This window comes from Prenolepis imparis, unplaced genomic scaffold (genome assembly GCF_030444845.1).
Source record: "Prenolepis imparis isolate NDT839.2.m4 unplaced genomic scaffold, iyPreImpa1.0 SCAF_2, whole genome shotgun sequence".
NCBI classification, from domain to species: Eukaryota; Metazoa; Arthropoda; class Insecta; order Hymenoptera; family Formicidae; genus Prenolepis; species Prenolepis imparis.
The window spans coordinates 7,573,164-7,599,518 of NW_028141160.1; the positions used below are offsets into that span (position 1 = coordinate 7,573,164).

General features: G+C 34.3%; 1 protein-coding gene and 1 pseudogene across 1 annotated transcript in view; both read right to left on the reverse strand.

The window, feature by feature from the left end:
• Window positions 1-1,746: 1,746 nt before the first annotated feature.
• LOC145932905 (uncharacterized) lies at window positions 1,747-17,137 on the reverse strand (annotated as a pseudogene).
• The window catches only part of Gata (glutamyl-tRNA(Gln) amidotransferase subunit A, mitochondrial), a 31,120-nt gene continuing 9,688 nt past the window's right edge, over window positions 4,924-26,355 (reverse strand). Inside the window, exons 4-5 of the mRNA XM_083032744.1 lie at window positions 18,969-19,163; window positions 4,924-5,175 (exon numbers count right to left, since the gene is read on the reverse strand). The gene's annotated coding sequence lies outside the window, so the exon portion shown is untranslated. The remainder of the gene's footprint in view (window positions 5,176-18,968; window positions 19,164-26,355) is intronic.

Genomic DNA, 26,355 nt, shown 5'->3' on the forward strand with positions numbered 1-26,355 from the left:
ATATGTGTATGGTGGTGTTTCGCGACTATTTTGTCAGATTGTTGTGTACAATTTCCTCGTATTGCGTTTGTGTTCACGGTAAACAATCTCGGCGCTAAATCAACAATCGACAATCGCTGCTTGCTGCATAACCATCCGCTTTTGAAAGCGTCACGACTAACTGAGATGCGAAACTTCGTCAACGAGCGAAACTTTTAATTACTTCTATAGCGCGAGTGTATTTATAGAATACAGCGCCGTCTAATTGCGGGCTCGAGACGGAGAGAGAGAGAGAGAGAGAGAGAAAACGAGAGACAGAGAGAGACGATGGTACAAGTATCATCGTGCGAAGCTCTATACACTCGTTATTATAGTATCGGTAAACGTGTCTAAGAAAATATTTATGTGCGGCCGGCGGATATTTTATTCGCACAAAACTATCTGAAACATCGTCGCAATATGCAGCATTTCTCCGCCGCATTTTCGACGAAATATTACTCTACGAGGAACGAAAATACAGATACGGATGAGAAGTGTTGGAAGCTGCTATCTCCTTTCTATAGATCTCGCGCGTGAAAAATGATCTTAGGAAATAACGCTTGCGTAAATGAAGATATTTCGCGAATAAATCTCGATATTTTTATTATATATGTAAGCGTCGACCCTATCGATTTATGTCAATTTTAAACGCACTTTAAATCGCATGTTTCTCACAATTGCTCTCTTAACACGCGATTGTCTTTAACAACGTCGAGTAAATTAGAATTTTATTCGCTATGCGACGCGATATATAAAGTAGCTTCAGGTATCTTCCGGAATTCCGAAAGCGACAATAAATTTATTAAAGTATCGCGAGTATATAAGAGCTGTTGGAGCTTAACTGCGACGAAATTCTTGCGTGACAGGCATCGCAATGCAATGGTATTTTTTTTCATAAAGTTTCGCGCCGAGACGCTCGCGGAATGGTGAACAATGTCACGTCTGAGAAGCTCATCAACATGGCAAACTTTTAATTATTTTCGCGCCGCTCTTGCGCGACATTTACATCGACGTAACGACAATACTTTATAAAAAAATCATTGTATTTTCTCTGTAAAAAAGTTTTTCAATCTGCGCAATAGAATGCAAATTTTTTTCCACACAAAGCCAACGATAAATAGACGTACAATAGAAAACGTTTTTGTAATGTAACAATAAAAAAACATTTATCTTTAAGGTTGTATAATATAAAAAATTGCAAAAAAAATTCTTTAAAGTTATTGGATACGGAAAGTGAAAATTATTTTATGTTTCATTCAGGTTCGAATATAATCGTATTTTGTAACTTAAAATAATAGAACAGATGATAATACTTTAAAATAATTATACGAAAGAGTTGATTAAAAAGAGACTGTAAAATACAAATAGACATAAGATAAAAAAAACATCTAATGTAACGATAAAAGGTTATATAATATAAAAAATTACAAAAAAATTCTTTAAAGTATATTAGAAATGAAAGGTAAAAATCATTTTATGTTCCATTTAGGTTCGAATATAATCATATGTTTTGTTAATTAAGGTAATGCATAAAATATAGACAATACTTTAGATGATTATACGAAAGAGTTAATTAAAAAGAGACTGTAAAATTAATTAAATTCGGGAACTATTCATATAGTTTATACTCTGAAAATTTGAAACATGACAAGTACGAAGAAAGGCGCTCTTAACAGTGCGTTGACACGTGTGATCGTCTATTTTGCGAGCTGGCTCGCGTGCCTCTCGTTAATAAAGTCTCTTATCGTTGAAAGCGATGCTTACACCTTCGCGAATCCAACGCGCGTTTATCCAGACGCGCTTGTCTCTTACCTTAAGTAAGGGTGTGATAAAGTAATTCTCATCGACGAAGGGATTAAGTACTCGCGACACATACATATGTATATACACATACGCCAGAAACCGAAAGCTGCAAACTGACGGAGAGAGTAAGGCATATACGACGATAATCTCTCGATTCAGGTTTTGGCCTATGAAATTAATTATGGCATCTCTCGGATCACGGATATTGATTACGGGACGCTCTGTAGACATAGCGTATCAATGGCTGCGTATTATAGACAGCTTCTACCTGAGTCCATAATTACCACTATATCAAAGCTAGGCGATTAGACAACGAGAAAAAAAATTCTTCAAAAGAAGAGAGAGAAAGAGAGGGAAAACATTGACAATGAAATAAAATTCTTGTGCAATCTGTTGAATAATTCATTACTTTTAAATATCATACACTGAGAGAATTTTCTCTTAAAATTTACCCTGAAAATCATGGTAATTGTGGGACAATATGGTATGGAACGAATTTTATGAGAATTTTTCTGATTGATATTTATGGCAATAAAAATAATAATATCTATCACAAAAATATAAAACATGTCTATTACAATAAGATATAAAACATGTCCGATTAATTTTACTAAACTGCATAATAAAATTAATCAAACATTTTTTATATTTTATTGTAATAGATATTATTATCTTTATTGTGATAAATATTAATCAGATAAAATTCTTTCCATACCATATTGTCCCACGATTATCATGATTTTCAGGGATAAATTCTAAGAGAAAATTCTCTCTGTGTACTTTTCCACAATTACTATGTAACCTCCTTTCCTTTCCCAATCTGTTAGGATATATAAATCATTATCCGCAATTGTACAATTAAATAAATGTAAATTATATCTCCATCGAAATAACGGATTAAATTTTCAAACAATCAAATGTTACGCAATCAAATCAATCCCTCCGCAAGCATCATTCCGACAATTACGCGAAAATTTCCCTCATATTCATCAGGAATGTGGCGAAAATGGCCGGTATACACGTTCACGAGCCCACGAACGTGTAATCGCGATGCAAATTACAAGCACTATCCCGTGAATGCAAAATGCACGGAATTGCTATAAATTATGCGCATTAGGATCTCTCTCTCTTGGGCATAATTCGGTCGCGGTGGTCAGACGTATTTGCTTAATGCATAACAATGTTGGGTTTGCCATTGTATATAGTTTTCACTATTTCTATACGTATTTCTAACGATCGCAAAATTATATGGTTCGACTTAAAACACGAACAGGGACAACTTTTGGGCGCTCAAGGCGGTTCCACGTAACCGTGTAACCGCGGCTGACATACTTTTTTAGAATCGGTGCCGCGCGCGAGGGCGAGCGGTTATCGATTTCACCGAGGGCGCGATTTCGCGCACGACATTTTTCTCTCCTTCCCTCGCCTCGCAAAAACATTTCTCATCCAGAAGGAGAAGCTTCGTCCTTTACGTCAGGAAGACGGAGTCCCCGATAAACGATTGATGCAGCGCGCGCGAGAGAAAGAGAGACTAAAAAACACTGTACATACTTAAGAAAAAAAGAAGTGCAATTACATTCCTACATCCATTTCTTTTCCCGAAAATTAGAGCGACAGATAAAATTTAAAAAAATGTTATATACATATATGACGTAGGTATTATAATTTTATATGTATTTACTTGCTACGTGATGCATCAGATAGACATTTTTTTATAAACAATTTTTTTTTAATAATAGACGGTTTTATAAACAATTTTAATTACATAATAAAGAGGGTATTTTCAATAAATTTGAAAATACATATTCGTTTTATTATTTCAAAGAAATGAGAACAAAATTTGTTAAAAAATTTAGTTGAAATATGTACATATATTTGATACATGCATATTTATGTACACGTATATATTTTAACAAATTTTTTCTCATTTTTTTAAATAGTAAAACAAATATATATTTTTAATGTATATGTTTCAATATATATGTATATTAAAAATATTCGTTTTATTATTTAAAAGAAAATTGTTTATAAAAAAATGTCTATTTGATGCATTACGTAGCAAGTGATACGTATAAATTTATAATTTATATATAACGTATACATACATTTTTTAAATTTTATCTTTTGCTCTAAAAAATTTTCGAAAAAAAATTATATATATATACATATAATTTTCGAAAAAAATTATATATATATATATTCCTTTCAAAAATTAAATATATATATACTATATATATTGTATATGCACTTTGAGTCATTAATAATGTAAATTCACTGAAAGATGGTATATTGATTTAATATAAGAGAGCGATCATGATATCGCAATCAAATATATTTGCTGTAGAATGATGCGATAGCATCAAGATATACATATATGTACAGCTTACAATTAGCTATATAATTTTCTATAACAATCTATTTGTTATGTATCTGACACACTCATTCACACAATTCAAAGCTGAATAAATTATATCACCATTAAAAATATTTCATTTAGAAAGCACATTAATAAAGTATAAAGAAAATGTATATATATTAAGGTATGTAAACATTTAATTTATTTAATTTCTTGATATAAAAATATTAGTAATATGCATATATATTTCATTTAATTTAATAGGGTCTTTAACTGATCTTTTAATTGATAAAATTATTAAATATTGTGCATGAATGGCAATTAACATGTTAAATATAAAATATTTGATTGCAATTATAAGGACGTAATTAATCTAAACAACCATTTAAAATGTCTATATCGAAACTTTCGATGTAAATAGTTTGATGTATGCATGTAATACACGCAGAAGAGCAAATTGAAATTATCGATTAAAAAATTATTCATTTACAAACTCTTTGCTGTTGTTGCCAATAAATAATTATTAACCACATTATGCAATAATATATTACAATATAGATACTACACATTGTTTAAGCGTAATGTGAAAATATTGGCGACAGAATAAATTTATCTATATACCTGTCACATTTTTCTGCTATCTTTATAGCAAATTGTGAATATCCGTAGTGTTATTATATTTGCAACATTTGTTTTATTTATTCAAATTAATTTAAAAAATTCTCATTTCGCCTATTACTTTAATTTCAATTTAACAGGCTTGCCGTGTTGTAAAGCCAATTACATTTTGGAATGTAAACTATTGCAATTTTACCAAACAATTTTAAATAATGAAATAAATCATCGCAAATATAATGAAATAAATTGAATAAAATGACTCACCATTGCAGTATTTTCATTTCTATGTCTAGGGTTCATCTGCATTTCGTTGCAATTACGTACCACAGGAATCCTTTTGGTGTATCGTTGTTAATGTTTGAACGTTTGCAATTAGTCCTCTGTAATGATATAATATATAATTAGTCATTCAGATTATATATATTTATTTTAATAAAAAAACAAAATTATATCTTCCATTATTTTATACATAAATTTTTCCAAAACTCGAAAAATACAACTTTACTGTTTAATTTACAAACTTTAAGAAATTTATAATTTTTAAGCAAAATTAATTACACAAAAATTATATAAAACTTATATATAAATTTAATTATTTGCGTATGTATAAATTATTATACATTATTAATAAAAATATATGCTCTTGTGTTTATTAAAATAGATTGTTATCACAAGATCACTGTAAGGATTATTCCAATAAATATCGTTAATCTCGACACGTAACTTGAAATTAAATCATACCATCGTGCAATCGAAAAATGCGATTAATAATGCCATAATTATAATTAACGCCATAATTATAATTCACGTCATCGCTTCGCCGTTCATTCTCGACTTTCGAAAACGTCGGATCATTTGATTTCGAATCGACACGAATGTACTTGACACATCAACTTGAATATCGCGAATGGATTTAATTAGTATTACTTACCTTAACAGATTCACCCTGCCGGTTGGTCGTTTATTCACTCACTGTGCTTCGCGCGCGATGTGAATTATGCGAAAATCGCGATCGATCGCGATTATTCTAATTAATGCGTTTTGCGGCCGAACTCTACATAGGAGACAAATCTCATGCACGACACTTTCGATGTCGCGCAATTCGCGCGCAAAGTACACTTTTGCCGAATAAAGAAATAACGCGACCAACGCGCAGAGATTTCGCGGCGACTCTCGAGACGGAGGAAGAAAATGGCCGCGCGTGCGCAGAGTCGCTCGTACCTCGCGACAATTTCGCACGTCGCGAGACGGATACTTTTGACAGAAACGGCCGGATAACTATTATAATTCACGTAAATGTGACTCACCGGGGTTGTTATCGTGAATCGCGCCATCGATTTCGATTCGACAGTCTTGCGATACATACACGATAAATATGTACTGTAATATATGCATCGCATCCGAGAATCAGTGAGACTCGCGATCGCGTGAAAACGTGATTAATCGTACTCGGCCAGGCTAATTAACACACCACGACGACATTCGGCATCGCACACGACGCTTTGGCTATCGATTCGTAGGCGATGCGCGATTATTTGATCGAGTAAAAAGCGCGAAACGCGCGGAACGATTTCACAGCGTCCGTTTCGCGGCGCCGAGACGTGTGAAATTGCTGCGCCAGCGTGGGCAGAGAGCGCGGCGGCGCGGGACGCGCATGCGCAGATCGCGCGTGACTCGCGGCAACTTCGCGCGTCGCGCGTCGCGCGATTCTATCTATTATCGTGGGTCTTGGACAAATAGTGTGTGAATATAATGTGAGTACGACAGTAATTATTACTATTTATTTCAATAAATATGTTGGCCGTTTATTCATTTTGTTATTTTCGTGTTTTTCACACGACGTGATTTGCAAGACCGACTTTAATTCGATAACTGTACGTTGGATGTATTGATGCGTATAAAAATCACACGAATAATTAATTTACAATTTATTTACAATGCAGGCAATGTGTTAATTAAGCTGGATAGTTTAATTAATACATTGTTCAGGATTGTACATTTGAAATATTAGATTCATATGTGATGTATGTATAATTATTTCGAGCATAAACAACGTGAAATGATTTCAGTTTTAAGACTAAATTTGTTTGTCGTTAAACAATTATATTAATTAAATGAGAAAAGTACACTCTGAGAGAATTTTCTCTTAGAATTTACCCTGAAAATCATGGTAATCGTGGGACAATATGATATGGAAAGAATTTTACGAGAATTTCTCTGATTAATATTTATCACAATAAAAATAATAATATCTATCACAATAACATATAAAACATGTTTGATTAATTTCACTAAATTGCATAGTAAAATTAATCAAACATATTTTATATGTTATTATATACATATTTTAAATATTATTAATTTTATTGTATAAATATTAATCAGAGAAATTCTCATAAAATTCTTTCCATGATTACCATGATTTTCAGGGTAAATTCTAAGAGAAAATTCTCTCTGTGTGTAATTGGTAAATTTTCTTAAAATACAATGTGTACATACAACGGGTACGGCGCAAACGTTGTAGTTATTTTATTTAAATAAAAATGGAAATTTGAATAAAAAATATTGTGTGAATATATATATATATATATTCAACTATTGTTTATATTTTTGCCACATTTCTCTTTCTAGTAAATTTTTCGAGCCAAACAGTGAATAAAATTATTTAATTCTAAGTTTATTTAATGTCCCTGAATTTAATTTATTGTGTGGACTATAAATAATACGCATAGCTCTTATAATAATTTAAGAATTAATCGAGAAGTGAATAAAACCATTCGAAAAATTTATTAAAGAGAAAAATTTATGATAGAAATATTCAAAATAATATAATATTGTATACATATATATACTGCTAACAACACAGAGAGAATTTTCTCTTAGAATTCACCCTGAAAATCATAATAATCGTGGGACGATATAATGTGGAAAAAATTTTATGAAAATTTCTCTGATTAATATTTATCCACACAATAAAAATAATAATATCTATTACAATAAAATATAAAATATGTTTGATTAATTTTACTATGCAGTTTAGTAAAATCAATTTGATAGATATTATTATTTTTATTGTGATAAATATTAATCAAAGAAATTCTCATAAAATTCTTTCCATATTGTCATCACGATTACCATGATTTTCAGAGTAAATTCTAAGAGAAAATTCTCTCAGAGTGTACATATACATACAATATTATATTATTATTTATCATTATACTGTAAAGCTATAATATCAAAATCAAAAATAGATTTAGTATGATAATATCACAAAGTATTTTCCTCGCGATGCAGATATATATATCGGTCTCACACCTGCATTCAATCTGATTGCAGTTTGCGTTGGAGATTACGGCGACGATAGGAATGTCGAGATCGCGGATTATTTCTTTTGGCGCTCAGAAATATTTGACAGGCAATCGATCAATCGGAGAGGGAGAAGCGGAAGCTTCCGATACACAGGAACAATCGCGCGCAACCGCGCCTCGACAATGAGAGGATATTTCATCACGCGTTATCTCCAGGTATGTGTTAGCGCGTTCATCGCGCGCGCGGCAATGATATATCTCATATCGCGCGAATAAAGCTTTAATCACAAATTATAAAGTGAAGCCGCTTAAATTGCACTGTGGTGGAAATTAACGTAGTCTGATAACAGATAGTGTAGCCAGAAAGGAGCGTGAGGATGAAATATTTCCTGCAAACCCCCTGCAAATCTCTCTCCTTCTCTCTTTCTCTCCACCGTTATAAATGCACACCGATAATGAAACATCGGATTAACAAAGAACTGGAAATAACTTTGAATAGCATAATTCCACTTAATACTCTCTATCAATATTGCATATAATATAGAAACAGAAATTATTTTATTCCACACGCGTCTCCGCAATTTTTTATATTTTATTTGCATTTTTATGCGCTTGTATAAATTGTAAAATATTTGAGTTAAAGGAGAAAAGAATTTAAAAAATATCTCTAATTATAAAAGCTTCTCCGCGGAATTTTCAACAACGAGAAGTGAAGAAGATTCAGATATAGGTGCAGTATTCGAGAATTAGGTTTCATTCACTTATCACGCACATACATACGCATACATACACGAAGAATCTCAGCCAGAAATATAATAGTAAAGCAACCCATCGATTAAAATGCCCGGGCAAGAAATTAATTACTTTTTTGCCATACATCCGCCCGGTTGAGTCGCGCCCGTATCATTTTACAGCCTTCAATCAAAACCGCTCTTTCGTTGATTCTTCCCTTTTGGTAGAAGAGAATAGACGGATTCATCGTAGAAAATAATAAGTTACCGTGAAAAATGACGACGCAAACGCGTTAAAAAAAGAATCCTTGACCGGAGAAATAGCCAAGAATCACGGATATCCAATAATTCGGGACCGCGTTGAAAAATTCAAGAGTGAATCTGGGAGATTCGATTGAACGGAGATTCGCTCCGAAGCCGAGGAATTTCACTTACGCGACGTTCGGCGGAATTCTTACGTAAGGAAGGAAAGGAGCTGTCGTGATGGCCGGTAGTATCTTTTCGACCGATTTATCGAGCCGACACGACCACGCTCGTCCTTTGCACGATGCATCGACTCTCGGGGAAATAGAGAGAGGAAAAAGACGGGATGCGCATCGCGCACGTAACGCAAATGAAACTTAAATGAGTAACTAAATCCTGCGGGTCACGCGAGCGCGATCCCGTCGACTTTTATTGGCGTTTTCGAGAGTAAAGGGCTCGTACTTGTCAGCTGATGAATCGCCGGCTGTAATCTCTCTCTCTCTCTAGTCGCTCTCGAGAGGTCTCGGCGCGAGAAAGCGATCAAATTATATACGGATTTATCGCGGCTCGCGTAGCTAAACAGTCTCCCAGTCTACTGCTAACTGAATAAAGCTCCACTTGGATAATTGGCGATAGCAGTACGAGCGAGGGAATTCGCGGTCACGAGTAGGCAGTAAATCAACGTCGTTGTTTCGAGTCGGTTGTTATTATTATTGTCCCGCGTTCCGAGCTAATGGCTGGTTAAATGTCCTGGATTCGTCAGACAATTATATATGTATATCGCGCAATAATAACGTCGTATCGTTGTTAAATAAAAGCGGATTAATAAAGATCTCGGAAATAATAAATTGTACTTATTATTCGCGATGCGCTGTTAAAAATAGATACCATCGAAAAACTCTGTCTGATTACTTTAATCACGCTCTTTGAAAGTAACAAATGCTTCTCTCCGATCTAATTGTAATTCCCTTAATTATGGATGAAGATCGTTCGTTTGCGACTCGAGCGATATTACGTCACCGAGTCAACCAGGAGAAACCATGTGTATTGATAAAAGGATAGGGTGCGGCCGTGCAATTGAGAAAATTGCACAAGTATCGCTTTCACCCTCGTGTTACGGGGGGACCCAGACTGCAGGGTACGGAGGAATCTTCCGGTTTAGTCTAGCCAATGGCGGCTCCACCAAAATAAATATCAGATACATTACAAATTTATGATACGTCCCCCTGTGAGAGCTAGAAGAAAAATCGATTTTTTAATAAATAATATCTTACCAAAAATGTTTAATTTCCAAACGTAATTTGAAGAGATGTGATTAAAGTCTTTTCTTTTGACATTTCTTATGAGTATCGTGAGAATTTTGTCCGTTCTTGCGCTATCGGCACGTTTTTTTATCGGCAAACTTCCGCAATTCATTAGATTTATCGGCCTAATGTTCTTTAGCACTCTATACCTGCTCTTTAGAGATTTAGTTCCCTCCTTCTTAAATTACCTTAGCAAAGTCCACGTGAAATAAAAATAAGAATGTGTTACCTGTTCCACTTGAAACTTGAGTCGCGCTAAGATACCGGATAATCTACAGCGTAATTAGATCTCTATTTAAATGCACAAGAGAATAATCTGAAATTTAAATCAATTACGTTAATAAATAATCTAATCTAAGATACGTCGTCAAGATTGTCCTAGAATAATTTTGTTATTTTCGGACGGACTATATACATATATTCCTGAGGTGATACAAGATGCCCGGATATTTTCAACTGTCACTTGATGGAACAGCACGTGTCGATCGAATCTATTTTTTCCTCATTCGGGGCGATTAATCGCGTTATTCCGTATCACTTGCGAGCCACTGCTGATAGCTGATGGTCGAACGAGCATTCACCGCAAATGAAGCGGACGGTCCTGCTAGATCTCTCGATGGAACGTCGAAACGCGTTTCGCCATTAGAAACCGCAGTGCGGTGTCGCTTAATTATTCGAGGATAATTAGAATATCAATAATCTATCGCCCGCGTGACGACGCGTGTTTGCACGGCTATTGTTATCAGATCAAACGATTCAAAGTGTGACTCTGCGAATCATCGTCGTGTATCAAACGCTGATTCTCATTAATACCTGACGTCTATATAAGAGAGAGAGAGAGGGAGAGAGGGAGCGAGAGAATCGGAAATTCTCCAACGATAAATTATACAATAAAGCGCACCGCGTTAATGCACTTGGTACGTTTGCAGTCGGCGAAGTTGAAGATAAATTAGCTCCAACTTCGCCTACCGTACTCGTGAAACGAAGCGGGAACAGGGCTTTAGGAACGGCTCCAGTAATTTCAGCACGTTTCGCGATTGATAAACGTTCCGCAAAATTTCCGCCGGCAATTTTCCCGCTCGCCCCATTGTTCCCGGAGACGAGAATCGCCATTGTTCGTCCAGTGACATCGGCTAATTTCATCGATCGACTCCGGCGTCGCTAACGAGCTCAACCGCGTGGATAGTTCTACATCAAGGTCGACAAGGAGGCAGGGAGTCGAAAGGGGTGAGAGACTCGAAAATCACAGGTGTCATCGCAGTAGTTATATGGCTCTATGTATAATCGGCGTCCCCGATGGTGCCAAAGAGAGAGCAGCCAATTCGGCCAACCGTTGATTCGTCGGATTGGTCCCCTGTTCTTGTGCTACGATCTATAAACCCCCGTTGTGCCACTCCCCCTCATAACGACCGGTTCGGTCAATCGTCGGCACCGCGTGTTTACCGGCCCGCCGGATCTGGGAAAATATTTTCCCCCGCCGTCGAAGGGAGGAGATCCTAATCGTGTTCTGGATCCTCGCCCCCGGTTCGAGTTCCTTCTTTGCGAGGGGTGACGCAGGTCCCGGGACCGCAAAATTAGGGGCACCCCTGTCTTTGACGTTATCCAATTAATGAATCTAATCACGACCATGGTGACTATTCTTACGAAAGATGTGACGCATAGCAATTTCTGGATCTTTGTAGAATAATCCTTCGATTGTGTATTGATTGATTTCTAATATTTATAATACTATCTATAAATAATCACTTGTGTCACAGTAATACTTTAGAATATTTTAGAATACACTATAAAAAATGTAATGTATTACATAAAAATATGTAAAGTAACATAAATAATAAGTGTAAAATGTATACACTTTTATTATTTATCGTGTAATTTTACACTTATTATTTATGTAATTTTACATATTTTTATGTAATACATTACATTTTTTTTACAGTGCATGTACATGTAAACTAAAAAAGATGTGTGAGAGGTTCTTTATATATTTTTTATTTATACTTATACTTTATTTTTATTTTAAAATTTAGAATTAATATTTTATTTATATTGTTAGAATATTTTCACTTAAAAAGAATTTAATTAATGAATCGAATTACGACTAACGGTTGCGATGCAGAATGGTGACTATTCTTATGAAAAGTGTGACGCATTTTTGTGCAACAATTTTAGCATTTTCGTAGAATAAGATTAATAATTCCTCGACTGTATTGATTGATTTTCCACGTTTATATTTAAATGCTTCATAACTATCCATAAATGTTCACTTGTGTCACAATAATATTGTTTTAGAATACATGCAAACTAAGAGACGCAAGGTTCTTTACAGATTTTTTTATTTATATTTTTATTTTAATGATATTTTAAAATTAAAAATTTTTATTTTATTTATATCTTAGAGTATTTTCATTTAAAAAGAGAATTTAAAAATGAAATTATTCTAAAATATAAATAAAATATAAATTTTAAATTCTAAATATACACACTCTATCTCTCTCTCAGAGATCTTTCATATAAAACTTGAAATTATGTTTTAATTTTTTTCATTTTCCTTCCCCTACTTCGACGTTGAAAGAACGAGATAATACTAATCTTAATCCCACGCGCTACAGAGTCAATCGCGTTTACCGTCATCAGTTTTACCTAAGAAAACGATTCTTTCGAGGAGGCTCAGTGAAATGAAGAAAATCTAAAGCTCCTTCCTGGATTATCGTTATCCAATTAAGGATTCGCGGAGCAACGACCCCGATGAAATGCAGTTTTCTCCATTCGCACCCCTCGAGCACGACCCTCGATCGACCAGTACCAGTTATAATGGCGCATTCAGTGGCTTTTGCCGGCCGGGTCGATCTAAAGCCACGATATGCGGGCGAAATGAAGTTTCGAGCTTTTCATGTCACTCGGATGAGTAGAGTCCGAATTGTTCCCGACTGTTCTCGATTCGTCCGTCGTCGTCGGCGTTTCGCGGTTCGCGGGACGGCTATTAGTTAGATTCGTTAATCAAAATGAACATTTATACTACGACCATCACCAGATATCATCACTGTTTCCTCGCAAATTTCCTCGCGACGACAAAGTGTTCTCTAAACATTATTTATAGAACTGTACATCTCGAGTATCTCGAGTATCTTCGATATGTCAGACAGAAACTGGAGATATGAATTTTTGAAGAGACACGTTTTACACGAAGTGTCGAGGTGAAAACGGGAGAGAACGCTTGGTTCGCTGAAACTTGGACGCGCATCAAAATTTGATAATCTCCTTTGGAACGCATTAAATAAAGGAAAGAGAGTTTAAAGGGCAGTTCTGATGAAGCATTCGGAGCCCGGGAATCTGCTTATGCTAATGCTGCTAAATTCGAAACGCGAAACCGTGAAAATTTTCGTCTCTCATCGTCGGCCGCACATCGTTACACCGGAAATCTTTCATTGTCGACAATTTAGACAATTCGACGCTTGACAGATCAGATTTACAACGGGTGTTATTAATTCGTGTCGCCTTCCTCGGGAGTTCGACCGAGTTTTTTTTTTTTTTTATCGACGGGCGTGGCGACCCGTTTCGTTTCACACGTCACTCGCAAACCCATTCAGGATCGCATTACAATTTGAGCATAACAACCCGATAACGTCACACACCTAAAATGATTTATGTATATATGTATCTGTATCGTGTCTGATTCGCGTCATATTCGTCTGATAAAGGGATCGATGCATTACGGAAGAATAAATACGAAAATATCATTCTTCCCTAACGTGTTTTAGATATCACGTCATTGAATAGTATTTTGCAACGATAACACATAGCTCTTTTTGAATTTCAAATAGAGCTGCGCGTCAGCTGCTTTGCAGTGTAACTTCGCAGCGGATTTTACAATTCTAATTTTATTTTGAATATATTTAGAGAGTAACTTTAAATCTCTTATTTGTATTTGTAAGAATATATAGAGTCATTAACATTTTATCTGCATAAGAGATCAAGAGCATTATTATTCGTCACTCGGTAGCGAATAAAAATCCAGTAAAATGTAACCGTGCACTCTATGCAGATAATATGAAAGAAACAAAAGTTTGTGCCACTCCGACTGAAGTAGTGATCGTAAAATTCTTTTAGAGATCGAGCGTATAACGCGATGAAAACCGCACGGTATGTCGGCTCTTCAGCTGATGAAGCTACTTCAAGCTTCTATTTCCGTTTCTAACGTGACAGTGTCCGTGCAGTAACGTAGTGTCTCTAACATCAAGGAAACTACATCAAGCAGCGTCGTCTCCTCAAGCAGCTTCGAGAGGCATGCGGAAGCGCGTTTTAACACGAAGGGAAGTGGCGGCCCAGTTTCTCTACACGCACGTGGGTATCTATGGCCAGAGACAGCTGGCTAGCTTTGACGTATGATATTGCAAGAGAGAGAGAGAGAGAGAGAGAGAGAGAGAGAGAGAGAGAGAGAGAGAGGTCAGTTTAAGTACAGGGTGTCTCCTTCACACGATGAGCGCGAAGTGTCATTTAAAATTATACCTTATACGCGTCCAGAAGATGCTGTCTCAAATTTATTCAATAATGATATATGTATATAAAAACGTACATATAGTGTTATCTAACCCCTGTCGGCTATAAATTCTTTAATTCTCTTCGACAGTTTATTAGCGAGAAGTCTCTTTCGCTAAAGATAGAAAGTGTTATCTTACGAGAAAGGTCAAATCATGTAATATCTCTCAAGGTAAAGAGATAATCGCTATTTTTTATGATAAAAATTATCATAAATATCGTACATGACATAAGAAATATATATATGCTATCTGCATACACGATGTATATACTATTTACATCAATTTATAAAAAAATACATTTTAAAAAATGACAGTGTCATTATATAGTGAGACGTAAATTAGGATTTTAAAATAGTTATCACAGAAAACATGCTATTAGATTATCGCGTTTCCGTCCTAATCAACCTTGGCAGTGGCCGCCATACAGTATTATCAAACGATAAATAGCACAATAACCATAATTATCTAAACCAATCGTTAATTTTTTTTGTGAAATTTTTCGATATAAAGAAGAATAATATTACAGATATCTTTCTTTCTCTTCGTTTTTTTTTAAATATCAATCACTTTAAATTACACGCACTCACCGAGATTCGACACGTTCGCGTAAAGGTAATAAAGCAGCCAGCGGCACCATCGAAACAGTCGGACAGCTGAGCGCTGAAAAATGACGAGTTCGATCATCGTCGCGCGGATGATAGTTCGACGATCGGTTTCGGTGATCTGAATATAATGCGATCCGCGCATCGACGATCCGCGTACTGAAGTGGCCCACATTTTATAAACGCCGGCGTACCACTGCATATGTGGGGATCGTCTCTAACGAGAGAAAAAGAGAGCGAGCAGCTGAGAGTGAGCAAGAAGGAGAAATGATGCGCGCTCCTATATGTATATCCCCTACTTGAGAGACCAAACGAATGACGCTATTCGTAATTAGGATGAAGATCCGGATGCTGGGTCCCTCGTGCCCTTGACGTCACTCACGCATTAATATAGAGAAGAATACAAAATGATGTAATAGCGCCAAACAACCATTTTGGTTTAAAAAATTTTTTTTATATACGTAGAGAGCAGATAGCTTGCTTGTACACCTTGAATAATTTATTATAAATTATGCATTGTATGAAAAATTGTTACAAAGATAAGTTGCATAATTTTGAGAGGATTATTATATAGTATTTTTTTTTATAAATGAGAGAGAAGGCGTTTCGGAGATTTAAAGATCAACTTTGTTTTTCTAAATGGAGTATTATATTTTTTATGTCACAGTTAAAAAGTACATTGGATTCTGAGTAAAACTATATTTCAATTTATTGATCTTAAATCTAATATATAGATTACGAGATATTCTCAAGGAAACAAGAAATAACAAATCGACGGATAAGTCATGAAAAATTTTTATGGCAACTCCATTCGCTAGATTTAACGCCGTTGGACTATTTCTTATAGGATATATTAAAAAGTAATAGGGTATCGTGAGCTGCCAACAGAAGAAAATATGAAAAAATAAGTTCTTGAAACGTGCATTAGATTAGAAATTCAATGTTGATTAATAAATCATAAGATCATATCATTATCTATGTTAATTTTGTTATCTATGAGATTTAGAATAAACGGTAATGTATTTTTATTCAAAATTCAATTTTTATTTACATTTTAACTATGACATAAAAATGCGATACTTTATATTTAAAAAATAAAGTTGGCTTTCAAATCTCTGAAATCCCTTCACTCATAAAAAATACATATATACTATGTAAAAATTTCCATGTACTATGATCTAAATACTATGTAAAACCTTTCTTAAAATTATGCAACTTTTATATGTAACAATTTTTCATACAACGCATAATTGAAAAGTTATGCAAGATAGTTTATCTCTTTGTATATATAATATAATATTACTATTTCATATTAATTAGTATATTAATTTATATTATATTAATAATTTTTATCCTTCATATTCCATCGATTATCTCAAGTCGTATCGCAAAAAAAAAAGAAAAAAAATAAGCTTATCGAGCTCCGATAACAAATGCAAAATTATTCATAAGAAAGATTGCTCGCGTAATGAACTCGGGCGCATCCACCTCGCGAAATTTCAATCTGAAATGGTAATGGTGAAAGTAATTAACGCCTCATCGTGCTACATGGGGCTCGAACAAAGATGGCAGATGCGCGCAATTATTAAATTTACCTCGTAGCGCAGGGGCATTCGCTGTACAATGTTGATGAAACAGGGGGGGAAGTTAGTTTACTGGCAAAGCTATACGAGGAAGTTATCTTCCTATCCGATATATATATGTATATATACCTGCGTCTCGCGCGCAAGACGAGCATTATGCTCATTACTTCCGTTATGCGATAGTTAAAACGTCATCACACCTCCAAATTGCATTTACTGGCGAATATATTGCATCGTTATCATCTCGCGACAGATCTTCGCGCTACGATGGATGCCGAAAATTAATAGTAATAAATAGCAAAAAATGTGCACTCTCTCGTTTCGCAGTAAAAGAGTATTTTTAATTCAAAATAATTAATTTCTCTAATTTATTTTAAATTAATTCATTTTATTCGTTAAAAAATTATTCAACCTTCTCAACCTTTTTCGGAAGAAATTCTGGTGAATGTATCGGAAAAATCGATAAGAGCAGCCGATAAGAGATGATTCGGTCGCGACTTTAGTCGCGCTATGATCGGATCTATATAAAAAGCTATACGATGGCTTTGGCACCCACTCGAGAACACGACGCATAAACGGGATATGGCCGGATGCATCCGGGGCGCAAAAGGACACCGTTGGGCCGCGATGACATTCCGTTTGTAAGCTTACATTGTCGTCGTCGTTTTTCCCGTTCACGACATACGAACTTTATGCGAGACATTATCGCGCCTCCATAAAAGGATTCTCAGAATCAAAGGATCCTATGAGAACTCGCAAAATTCCCGTAAACGCGACACGTCCTGCAGAAATAGTAACTCGACTTAGCCTGTTTACGATTTCTCCCTTCTTGCAGTCAATGCGCGATAAACTTTGATCTTCCATCTTTAATGATGGTCATAATTTTCAAAGGGAAAAACGCTAATGTGTCACGATCTGGTGTAATAAATTCGAAGGCAGATATATCATTTGTGATATAGCGATTCATAATTAAAGATTGCAGCTTAAAACTGAAACAGTGATGATTTATTACAACGTTGTGATCACATCGGACCTTAAAGCTGTGATGTCAAATCAATATCTCTCCCTTTCTAAAATATATTTTTATTAAAGACTTTACGTATCATTAAATGATTGTGAAGTGACGCTTGAATGGAGGGTAAAAATAAGATTTATAATAAAAAGTCAATATTTGAAATGCATGGAAGTGAAAAAGAAAAATATCCGCGTTCTGTGGAGAGCCAACACGTCGCAGGTGAAATATGGAAAACGAAATATTGACAGCTCACACTTGACCCACATGCGATATAAAGAGTGCCGTGAAGTGCTGAGCAAAATGCACGTGCTCGTAATAAATGGAAAGGATGGTATGCACGCCCACGTAAAATGAGAAATAATCGCAAATATCCCCCTATTCTCCATTCCACAAACAGAAGTGCAGAGAAACGTTAAGTTATTTAAACGCTTATTTATTAAACAATTATTTAATAAATATCCTTATTTATTAAATAGTTATTTAATAAATAACACTCTTTCCACACTTTTGTACCAAAATAAATATTACACAATTCTGAAATCAAATGAGTCGTGTCGGACGATTTTATTTATTGGTCATGAATGACGTTATCGGTGACGCGCTGATTCCTTCAAATCGCTCGTCCTTGTGCAATCTAAGAGACATAAATGTATCTCGCAAGCATCGCACGCTCGACTTGCGGAGCCCAACCCCAATCCCGCTTTCAGCGGAAATTTCGTATCTTACGACCGCGTTACGTCATCGCCCCCGGAGATACCGAGCCCGATTGGCACGTTGTTTCCGGTTCTGACGTATATAAATTCTGATGGTGGCTCCGTACTCGGCATAGAAATTACTGACTCTTACCTGATCACGATTCCATGAATCGGCCGCGAACTCTCTCCGGGCAATCTTCGAACTGCACTTGGCACGTATCCGTCGACGAAAGCGAGTAAGTTCACCGTTGCATAATGACGAACGATGATTCACGAGTACGTCGCACGCCGACTTTCCGGATTACTCCTCCTCCTCTCTCTTCCCTAATGCGGCGAGACACTAATTCTGCAAGATCATAAAAATTATGTTAGCGTCAATAGAATCGACATGTCACGCAAAAATGCGATATCTATATGATTCCGAAAAGCTTTAAAGAAACATAGAACACTCTTAATTATTTTTTATATATTTTTAAAAAATATATAATTTAAAATATGCGTCAATAGAGTCAACACATCAAAAAAACGATATCTACGGTTCTGAAAAACTTTAAGAAAACAGAGCATTTTAAATATTTTATATATATTTTTTAAAAATATAATTTTATTTAAAATACAATATATTAAAAATATATTTGAAATATATGATTTTTTAAATATTTAAAAAAAACATCAGAGCGCAGGGTATGTATTTATAAATATATAAGTACAATATAAAAAATAGATCTAGCCCAATGTATCGCATAAAACATTTAAGCTTTCCGCGTCATAAAAGTGGTCCTGTCTATTTCTCATTCACGGAACGCACGTGCTTTAACAAAAATGACAGATAAAAAAAAATGGAACAATTCTTGAACCGATTACGTTCCAATTTCACGGTGCCTCCGCTTTACTTCCACATCACGTTTCGCCCAAAATTGCAAAAAAATGACAAGGCCGTTTTGGGACAGAGGCCAGACGGGTGGGAATGAAAAAAAATAAATAAAAACAATGCTAGCAAACTAATAATCTAAGACCATAAACTCTCTTTATCTTTCTCTCCTTCTGTTCTCGGGATAAAATGGGAGGTGTTATATACGTAAAGATATGTTACACTTCGCCTAGAATCAAGGGCAGAGATGAGCTCTAATAATCTCGCGCGAGACATAACTACACATCTTGTCTGGCTGACTTTTGGCAAAGTGATGCGGCAAACTCGCGAGTGAAAAAAAACGCGGTTAGTCGCGACGATACCTCATTCGTCTTAACGGAGGGGTTTTGGACTCGTATTTTCCGTGTCGTCGCAGAGACTCCATTAACGGCAACGTCGTTACCCAAGCCCAGCTCGACCGACCGCAACTTTCGTCGAGGAAACAAACCGAGGACGTCCTCCCGTTTCGACGGAAACGACATTGAGATGGGGGAGAACTTTCCTCTCTCCTTTTCTCACTTATACTTGTAAGACAAAAGTCTTACAGGATATAATATCCCGCCGCGACGTATCTATACTTTACAGTCGAAGAAATGGCGAAGAAATAATTCAAAAGTTTCTCGCGAAACAGCTTGCGCCACCCCTCTGTCACCCCTATTTCTCGCCTCGCCCAGCCTGTCGAAAACGAATTCCTCGGAACTACATTTGGCGAACTATAGGTATGCAACATATTGCATTGTAAATATTAGCTCGTGAAATGTAATCAAATTTTCTGCGATTAATGCGCAATTTTTTTTGCATTCTTTTTAAAGTATCTCAGAAATCATAGACGGAGAAAAATATACAAAAAATATATAAATTCCATAAATATTAATTTGTAAAATATAATCAAATTTTCTATAATTAATGCGCAGTTTTTGTGCAAATTTCATAAATATAAGCTTGTAAAGTATAATAAAATTTTCTGTGATTAATACGCTTTCTTTGTATTCTCCAAAAGATCTCAGATCAAATGAATAATATGAGAGAAGATTATAAAAAAATATAAATATAAATATAAATATAAATAAAATATAAATAAAATATAAATATGTAAATAAAATATAAATATAAATATGTAAATTCCATAAATATTATTTATTACATTAGCTCTTGAAATATAGTTAAATTTTCTGCAATTTTAATATGCTTTTTGTGCATTTTCCAAAAGATCTCAGAAATCAGATAAATCGATGGAGAAAAGAATATACAAAAAAAATATATAAATATATAAATTCTCCATAAAGTGTGCACCGCAAACTTGCACTTGTTTTAAGTTCCGGAATGAAGATATTTTCTCTGTTTTAATATATCGATCGTCGCGTTACGCTGTCGGCGGTATATCGTTATTATATACCGTTGCTATATCTACATATATAACTCGAGACGGATTTATTCCTTTTTACATCGCGTTTTACTACTACTTTCGTACGAAGGATGTTATTCCAGGCCGATATAATAGACGCGCTCTCTTTCTCGTAGCGAAACGCGAGGTCGATGCACCATTGACTCCCCGCGCGCGCGTTCCACCTTTTTTGTCCAGAGAAATTGTCCGCCGCTCCTTGACCCTAGTTTGCATCACGTGCCACGGCAAGTATAGGATCAGGTACCATTTATCCACTCTAACCGGTTGCCGTAATTCAAAGCCGTTCCGGCGACGAGCATTGTTAGCGAAAGAAGATATCAGTGTCGGTTTAAAAGACAACGTCTCGAGATGTCGGCGGAAAATAACTTTCAACCCCATCGTCCAAAAAATATTTCCATCTGTCACCTCGTAATAAATCTGGTTTGATATGTATTTCGTATGAATGCATCAAATTTTGTGCACGATCGAATCGAACATTGTAATATAATAGAGCGAGTTTCAGAGTAGAAAAGAAAAATTCTTCAGGATATATGAAATTTTAAATAAATATAATAATAGATCATAAAATTAAGTTTTCTCTAAAGCAATCTATTAGAATTATTATTGATAATGAATATTTAAAAGTTTACCTATACTTAATAAAACTCCTTTCTCTATTTTATTTCCTAAAAAACGATCGTAAAGTAAAAATATTTCTAGCACATATATAGCCTAGAGTCTAGAGTAATTTGGCTGAGAGGGTGAAGGGAGAAAATAACATATTTCAAAAATAGCATCGCATTGGCTTTGTATCACATTGCGGCGTATAGCTCTCTAAAGGCCAAAACGGATCAAATTTATTTGATACGGCCAATCGCGCGACCTCTCGTAACTTTATACTCGGTTATTGGATATTGGCTAGAGCGTACGCAAATTTAATCGTCGAATTTAACTGACATTATCCGCTATCGTTTATAGATTCCAATTAGTTCATTATACTTTTCAAAAGATTGTATAATGCAACTTCTCTTTGCGCATCGATTATATAATTATTTCGATTATAGACTATTACAATTAATAACGGGCTGTGTATCATCGTTATTCCTGTCACTCATTCTTTCTGACATAGTTATTTAATCATAGGCATTTAATTTATTTATATTGCACACATAGTCTACTATAATGTCTACTTATTTCTTAATATTTTCTGGAGAATTAATGAAAAATATATTTCTCTCTCTCATACTCTTTCAATTCATCGATTGCGAAGGATTGCTGATGAATGCCCTATTCTCTTGACATCCTTTTTTGACACACTTACGTAAAGTTTCCCAACATTCGAAAAAAAAAAATAAATTTCTATATGTTCATTTGTGATTGCACATTATTTGCATATGTTTGCTATTTTTGAATTTTTATTTGCACAGCTCTATAAAAAGTTATTTAAAAAAAAAATTTGAAAGAGCTAACTTCATATTAATCTCTAACTAACTCTTTAAAGTTTAATTATTAATTATGTCTCAAAATTTAAATTTCGGCATAATGTACCAATTTTCCACGATGCTTTAAAAATTTTTATCATTCATTACATCGAAAACCTAATATAAAAAAAAATGTTAGTGTAAATCAAATCGTATGACGGAAATTGAAAAATCAACAAATAATAGAATAATATATACTATATTACAAATTTGATAATATATACTATATTACAAATTTGATAATAAATAATAAATATTTTACAAATAAAAGCTTGTCGAATAAATTAATTTTAAAAATTAACTTTTCAAAAATGGGATAAAATCTAATATGAAGTCAGGCTTCTCAAAAATGTTTGTTAATAACTTTGTTATATTAAAAGTGTGTAAACAAAAATTCATCTTGAACGTTAATATGCAAATAATATGTTACAATCTTGTAAACATGATTCGGTGCGATTAGATATCTTAATATAATATAATATAGATAAGTATTTTGACATCTGACATCAATAATGCTTGAGCAGCTAATTCTTTAATGTTAGTTTAATCTTGTATGGTGGTTCGTGCTTAAACTTAAGTCCTAAATTCCACGAAACGGAACGGAATCTAATTCAGCGTTTGCATATCTGAATAGTACATTAAAAAAGGAATATTTTAAGATCGATAACGCTAGAGCACGCAATAGTTAAATATCACTGTACTTGAGTAAAAGGCTGAAAGGTTAAAAGGCAGAATAATCGATTTTTAATTTACGGTAACATTTTCATAAAAATTTAATTTAGTCTGGACATCCTTTAAGTGTTAATTAGAAACCTAATAGTTTCTTTAATAATATTTAATTAGCACGTTATTACATTTTTGTTTTTTGTTCATATTATTTATATAGTGAAGAGCTTCATGTTAAGTCAGCCCCTTTATGTCAAACCGTGTGAGCATCTAATTCTACACTTTAGCATATAATTAATATATATTTTAAAATAAATCTGACTTTATTTAGCTGATGAAGGGAGCTAATTTAAGAGGGCACTCCTGATGACACTGCGAATATTGTCAGTCGACGAATGATACCAGTGAGATTAGAGCACTTAATCGCCAGTGGTACATCAAAAGGGGGGAGCCATACTGTAGCTCGGTAACACGTATTGTGCGTAAACAGGTCTTTTGTCATCCAATTGATCCTGGAATGTACCATCTGCGCTACAGGAAAGCTAACACGCAACGATTTGATGGCGTCTTGGCCTCGTGAATCAGAGTCGCGTCGAAATATCGCGAAGACGATAACGTGAAATCTTAGAAAGAATAGAATAATTCTATTTCCTCTCTTTATCTTTAAATAATAGAGACCCATGTTCCTTCAAAGATAAAAGATAAAATTGTTTTAGATCCAAAAAAATTCATATTAAAATTAAAACAGAATTTTTTTCTCTTTAGGACGCAGTTAATTTAGTGATTATCTATTATATCACATGGAAAAATTAACGGAGATACGAAATAGTCGCGTGATTATATTATCATTCCCATGACAAATGTAAGCTACTTGTGCATATTAATTGCAATCCTGCTGCATTATATGAGCTCGATTTAGATATTGCCGAAAGTAATTGCGAATTCGAACAATGCGTGATATTTAACGCACAGTCGTTGTAGTCAAATAGACGTAAAAATAAACGTGATATAAGATATAGTATTTTTCGTTTCATTTCTTAGCTATTCTAAATTTAATATCATCGATTTTGTCTCCTATGCGGCGTAGATGGAACGAAATTTTACAGTGACCTGATTTAGACATCGAATTTCACATAATGATATTAAATAATTACAATTAGTAACAAAATAGGATGCAATTAATTAATATAATTAGTGAAATATTGACATATACATGTTACCTTAAATTGAAAAGTATAGTACAAGATAGAAAGTACAAAATAAGAAAATTAATTAAACTCTTAAAGCAAATTTCGTAGGAAAATTAAATTAATCGGAGAAATAATATTTATAATAATAAACTTCAATTGTGTAATTCTATCGGAAAAGAATGACATCCCGAATCATAATTTCTCTCCTATTTTTGTAATCTCTATGAATTTTTAATTTAATATTTAGTTTGTTACTTTAAACACCATCAGTGAAATTACCTTTTTTTGTGAAACTATTGTCAGAAATTCTTTTTTCAAACCTCTAAGTGAGAAATTATTGATTTATTGTCAGTTTGAAATATAAAATAGAACTTCAATTCCTAAATTAAGCCTATCGAAATTCTTTAGAATCCATAAACCATATGAGAAAATTAAAGAGTAAAATTTCAATTTGTAACTGTTAAAAAATAACTATAAAAAATATTTCTGACTAAAGTGTTGCGTGCATTTCATAATTCATAAAAATCTCTTTAGTATGAAAAAGTTTTTTAATTTATAATAAAACGAAAAGCCTCTGATATATAAATACAAATTTAGATAAGAAATGGGCTATAATAAGAGCAATGTAAAAATTATTTTAAAATCTTTTTTAATGTTTTATTTAATTCGAACGTTTCGGTCCTTCTTTTGGACCATCTTTAGCAGATGAATTAACAAAAAAATTTATGAGTCTTGATCTAAATCCCTTATGTCTTTAATAAATCCTAAAATCGATCAAAGACGAGATGAAAAACAAGGAGAGGAAAAACGCGTACGTCATGATTTCAGCGATATACATCAGTCAGTACTGTTTTCTTCATCTTGTCTTCGATGGCTTTGAGGACTTATCAAAGACATAAAATGGCAATGTGTATCAAGACACATGATATAATACATTTTTTTATTAATCGATCCACTGAAGATGGTCTAAAAAAAAGGATCAATCAAAATGTTCAAATTAATTAAAGATTTTAAAATAAATTTGTTGCGCCTAATTTCTGCGTCTGGCTTCTATCTGAAGTTTTTTTAATCTTCCTGGAATCACCCTGACATACGTGTACGTACCGATACGTCTTCCAAGGAAACCATGAAAGTGTATTGTCAGGTTCGCACGCAGAGTATAATTATATCATTAGCAGAGTATAATTATATCGAGCTTTTATATTCTTAGTGTTATATTCTTAGTGTATATCATTAGTATTAAACGGTATCCCCAATAGCAGCACGTGGAATATTTCATTACGTAGCAAAAAACATAGATGTATTATAGGAACGTTCTCACGTATACTAGTCGCAAGGTTAATCGATATTAGGTATTCTTAGTACGGAGAGCCGCCATATCGCACCGTCCCTGTCAAGTGACATTTTATCGTCCGCCATGAAAACGCTTTTAGTATTCAACAGTAATATAAACGGTTTTACTTTGCGGAGAATTCTTTAGCGATGTTCCGCGCGATACAAAGAAATTCTGAAATTTCCACGGAGACTCTTCATATTTAACGCAATTCCTCTTTCCGGCGCTCACCTCGCCAATTATTCATCCGGTTTCATGATATTCTTTTACGATTACCGATAAAATCCTCTTGATCGTCGCGGATTAAGCCGGACCAAATTTCAATCTCTCGCGGTCGAAAAGTTCCATCATCCGTACAATTCGATTAACGATTTGAAATCGAAGTAGTCGGTGTATGTTTCGAGATTTATATCAAGTTTAGCACTTCTAAAGCGAAATATTTTAGGAATTTTTTATTTCCAGTCTTACGATTATCTTTAACAAAATCTGCTAAAATTTATCTCATAATTTCGTTCTTTTTAATGAGCTATAAAAATCGATGTCTCACATCAAAAACTGCTTCGATCAAATAGTA